Source organism: Equus caballus, chromosome X, assembly GCF_041296265.1.
Source record: "Equus caballus isolate H_3958 breed thoroughbred chromosome X, TB-T2T, whole genome shotgun sequence".
Classification (NCBI taxonomy): domain Eukaryota; kingdom Metazoa; phylum Chordata; class Mammalia; order Perissodactyla; family Equidae; genus Equus; species Equus caballus.
This window is the reverse complement of record NC_091715.1, coordinates 65,694,064-65,699,191: the sequence shown is the minus strand read 5'-3', so window position 1 is coordinate 65,699,191 and position 5,128 is coordinate 65,694,064. Positions and strand designations below refer to the sequence as shown.

Here is a 5,128-nt window from a genome sequence, read left to right as displayed (position 1 = left end):
AGATGGGGTCACAAGAGCTGTGGGTAGGCCCCAGTCCCAAAACATATCTGCCGAGGGGAGGCCTTCAGGGGTGCAGGGCATTATGAAGAGACCCCTCTGCTCTGCCACCTCAGCACCCGCCTAGTCTGAGGACACCCCCACTGTCTCTCTGCTTCCCTGGGAGTGCTCCACCCTCCATTGTGCCACAGTGTCCTTGGTGCCCTGGCAAGGAGGCTGGCGGGGAGAAGCTGAGCTCTGGAGGGCCTCTAGGAAGCCAAGCCGATTTCATTGCTTCCTCCTCCCCTGTCAGGTCATAGGAGATGGCATTAGTACCACTTCCCTGGAGTCCAAGCTTCTTCTGAGCTGCTGCCTTCTAGCTCATGCATGGAGGACAGTGGCAGCCCCAGTTGTACCCAGAGTAGGAGACGGGGGTGGGGAGGAGGAAACGCATACAGGGAGGCCAGGCCTGAGGCCCAGGTTGACTGCTGGGAGACAGCTGAGGAGCCTGGCAGCCGGGGAAGCAGAGACGGCTTTCTGCCCAGCTCGTGGATTGGAGCTGGGAAGCAAGGGAGGCTGGGATCTGGGCTGGATCAGGGCCAGGGCCCTGCCACAGAAACAGGCCAGGCCACCAAGTTTCCAGGTAAGTGCCTGCCCAGCTGGGCCACTAACAGCAGGGAGCCATGTGGACTCCAGAGGGCAGCAAGATGGGGCAGACAGAGCCAGGGCTCACTGTCCTCACTCTCTGCCCCCTCATTTGGCTTTATCTTTACAGGACTCCGTGCTTGCTGTTAAATGAGCTATTGCTATTTACTGACTGTCCTGCCTCAAGAAAGGATGTTCCTCAAAGGCAGAGACTTTGTCTCCTCTATTCACCAGAGCATCCTAAGGCCCCAGACCAGAGTCTGGCACATGGTAGGTGTTGATAAATCTTTTTTGAGTGAACAAATGAATGACTTTTCCCCTGCCACCCCACCCCCCGCCCCCGACCTGGGGCTTGCAAGGTGGACAGGGCAAGGAGGCACTGGCGATTAACCTTATTTTAGTCAGTGAAAAAGTAGAGGCTCAGAGAAGTTCAAAGACTTGCTTGATGTCAGACAGCTAGGAGATGGCAGATCTTAGGTTTAAACCTGGGGGTGAGAAACTGGAATGCTCTTTATTTTTTAATATTATGTTGCCTCTTTGAAAGAAATAAACTAGATTTGCTGTCTGGCAGGTGCTGCCCGGGCACCCCCGTAGGCACAGAGACTACAGAGACAAGGTGCAGTCCTTGAGACGGCCATACCGAGAAAGCCCTGGGGGGCCTTGGGGGGTTATCTCTGCTGATGGCAATGCCTATTTAGGAACAGACGTCAGCTTTATTGAGAAACAGGCTTTGGTCACTTGGGGCTTCTAGGGGCCCTGGCTCTGCTGAGGGAGACCCAGCCATTCCTACTGACCGGGCCTCAGGATTCCAAGGTGTGGAAAGGGTAGAGAACATGGGAATAGCATTTCTCCTTAGGCTGGGTGACCCGACGGCATAGGGCCTCCTTCGGTGCTTGGGTTACAGCTCAAATTGGGGAAAGGGCGTCAGCCAAGGGCCTGACTGTGGGCTGGGAGGGGGCAGAAAGAATGGAGAGAGGCTGGGATGGATCACTGCCAGGTCCCTCTGCACCCACTGGGACCTGTCTCCCTTCTATGCCACCCCTGAGCAACCCAACCATCAGAGAGGGTCACCATATAAGCCTCTGCAGGGCAGAGGGCATAGGGTGGGGGGATGGGAGATACCTGTCCCTTTCCCCATGCCACCAAGAATGCCCTGGTCTGTCTGTCCTCCAGGCAGTGAGTAAATGGACTTGAACCTCTCCTTTCATCCTACAAACCCCAGGCAGAAACATTGTGGCTGAGATGGAGAATTCTTTCTTCTGGGTCTGAAGCAGCTGCTCCACCCCACCAGGTCAAGTATCATTCCCAGGCCCTCTGAGAACAGAGTCTGTCACCTTCTTCCTTGCCCCAGTGGAAAGCCCATGGCTCTCTGGGAGTGTACTACTGCTAGGGTGCAGGTTGCACACGCATATGCACATGCGTGTATGCATACACGCACCCTTTAGCCTGGAGCTGAAAGCTCAATTCCCTAAGCCCCATGGAGCTATGCGGTCCCATTACCTTAGACAGCTGGCATAAGGCTGGACTGCTGGCTGGTGGCTGAGGGGGCATTGCCCTTGCTTTGCAAGGCCCAGAGGAGAAGATGCAGACCATAAGGGCTCCAAGATTGTGGGTTGAAATGTGGGAAGTGTGATGGCTGGGAGGGAGTCACCCTCATACAGGCCCTTGTTTGATCCAGGCCTGCAAAGGAGAGCTAGATCTCACTCAGACTAGCCTGATCAGGCAGGGCTTGGATGGCAGGAAGAGGCTTTCCTTGGGGCTCCGAGGCCCTCTCCCTGGGCTTAGGTAAGCAGCAGCCATGGAGCCTTTGAAATCGTGGCCAGCAGTCTGGCTTCCTGGGGCCCACCTGGCTGTGAGGCAGGAGATGGAAACTTAGGGCCAATGGGAAAGTGGTGGCCAGAAGGAAGTGGCATGTCAGGATGGTGTAGGCCTCAGCTGAGAGTGAAGACAGAAGAGAGGGTGAGGGAGATAGGTGTACAAATGAGTCCACAAGGAACGGGAAGATGGGTGGCCAACTGCACTGGAGTAGACAAGGGGTTCCTGGTGGGCCCCATGGGGGCCTTGGGCCCTTTGTCTGTGGCTTGTCGGCTTGGCCAGTGGGCCAGGCATGCTGTGCTGTCGAGACCCTGGGGAAACTGAGAACCCAAGGAGAAAGGCGAAGGGCCAAAGCAGGGCTCGGAGTCCTCCCTTCCAGCTGTGGACTAGCTCTGGCGCCCTGCTGGCATCCCAGCAGTGTTTGGGGACAAAGCTTCTCAACTATTGTGCCAAATGGGTTACAGGCCTGATGAGATATCCACCCTCTGAGCCCTCAGGGAGGCCTAGTGAGGCCTGAGATAGCCCAAGCCTGCCTTACCCCAGTTTGCCACCCAAACAGCACCTGTCTTATGCTGCTGTTCTCCATGTTTCTGTCCCGGTCTCCCTCGCTCCTGATCTTTGTTTTTATCTCTGCTTTTCTGTCTCTCTGCCTCTAGGCCTTTCCCTGGCCTATCTCTCCATCTCTCATTGTCCCTCTGATTCTGAGGCTCTCTCCAGTCTCTCTGTCTCTGTCTTTTGGTGTTTTTCTGCCTCATGGCTTGCTCTCACTGCCTCTCACTGTCTCCCTGGCTCTGGTCTGTCTCTACTTTTCTCTGCCTCCTGTTTTCTCTCCAGCTCTCTCTAGGTCTTTCTGCCTCTTACAGCCTCTCTGCCACCAGCTCTGTGTGTGTGAGACCTGCTCCACTCTGTCCCTGGGCCTGGTCGGCAGCTCCTGGAATTTGGGCAGCAACTCCCACTCTCCTGTCACGGGATAAAATGGAGGCTCCAGTGGCAGTGCTCCACAGCACAGTAGGCTCCCTCAGGCCCGCCCAGGATCCTGCGGCTGGGGCAGTGCCAGCTCCCCCTAGTAGGGGCAGGGAAGGGGGCACAGACACAGGGAGGCACAACCTCCATGGCAGATCAGCCCACAGTTTCCCCCAAGGCTTCCCTGGGCCACCTCTTTCAGTCTGGGTCACTCTCATAAGCTGTTCGGGTTGCAGCCGGAGCCCCTGCCTCATGACCAGGCCTGTGTGGGATAAGGAAACTGCCAGCCAGAGTGACAAGGACCAACTGTCAGGGAGGTCCCCTGCTGTGGCCACGACAGGACCCTCGGACAGTGACACAAACCTGGCATCTGAGTTCTAGATCTTAGGTCTACCCCCTACTGACTATGTAACCTTGGGCTGGCAAAGGTGCCCCTGTGAGCACTGGTTTCAGGCCCCCTAAGGCCTGACTTGCAGGCAGCTTCCGGAGATTAGGGAGGACAAAGCCTTGGAAGGGGCAGGCTCTGTGCTCGGCACCGGGGGAACAGGATGGACGGGGCACTCTTCTCTCCCCCCTCCCTTCCTTTGCCTTCCCCCTTTTGAGGTAATGATGTTAGGATTAGCATGCAGACTTCTGGGTGTCCTTGGACAAGCTAGTAAGGCTCTCTGGGCCTTGGCTTCATCACCGATTCTTCCAGGAAGGTCAGCGGGAAGTGGGTGGTGGCCACAGTGGCAGAGGTGGTGGTGGCAGGGCTAGGGGCCGGGGTCCCACTGAGCTAAGCTGGCTGGGCAGCTGGGGTCATGATGGGGTCAGTTCTGCCTCTGAGAATGTGTAGTCTTTTCCCCAAAAGGCTTTGAGTCACAGACAAACAGTTCCGCAGCTCTGCCTCCCTCATGCCCTAGCCACAGACACACTTGGAATTTCCAATGTTTGGTTTGTGCTATTTTTCATAACTGTAGTTTCAGAGATGCTCACTGCCACAGCCAGCCTGGGCAGAGCACTTCCTCTCTCGCGAAATTTGAGGGTTGGTACCAGTGGGCCCTCAGAAGGTACCTAGGCCAATCCTACCCCTGCCCCCGACAGCTTGAGAAATGGGACTCAGAGCCCTGAAGAGAGGGAGTGACTGGTCACAGGAACCCCTGCAAGTCGGTGCAGAGCTGGGCCAAGAATCCAGGCCTCTTGACTCTCACCATCTCCCTCACTCGTTCGCTGGCTTGCGCTCCCTCTCTTCCCTCACCCCTGCCTGTCTGCCCTGCCTTCCTCTCTCCCTCCTTCACTATGGAATGCATTCTTCATTCCCCAACAGGAGTCTGAACAGTGGAGACTCCCAACTGATTGGAGCTTCTTTCAGCACCTCTGGCCCGCCCTGCCCAAGATGAGGAGCATGCTGGCTGAACCTGTGCGTGGGGGCTCCCTCTTCTGTGGAGTAGCCTCCTTCTCACCCCCTCAACCAGGCGGTGTCAGTGTCAGAGCAGTCCACCAGGCAGGCAGCCCCAGCCCCACGTGGCGCTGGGGTCTTCCCAAGACAGGGAATCAGTACACCCTCTTCCTGTCTGCCCATCTGCCTCGCCAAGCCAAGCCTAGGGCAGAACTAGAGCTGACGCTCCCTCTGGGGAGGGGGTGGGATTTACAGATGCCCCCTACCCAGGGAAATCCTGTCCAGATTAGAGACAGGAATTCATGAGTCAGGGCCTGGCTCCTGAGCACGTTGCTCAGCCTCTGCCCCCAA

At 56.8% G+C, this 5,128-nt stretch overlaps 1 long non-coding RNA gene across 1 annotated transcript; it reads left to right on the top strand.

Moving 5' to 3' along the window:
* The first annotated feature begins 771 nt into the window (after nucleotides 1-771).
* Nucleotides 772-4,809, top strand: LOC138921956 (uncharacterized). Its single transcript, XR_011435005.1, has 3 exons — nucleotides 772-891; nucleotides 1,795-1,912; nucleotides 4,706-4,809. It is a non-coding gene; the product is annotated as an uncharacterized lncRNA (long non-coding RNA).
* The last annotated feature ends 319 nt before the right edge of the window (nucleotides 4,810-5,128 follow it).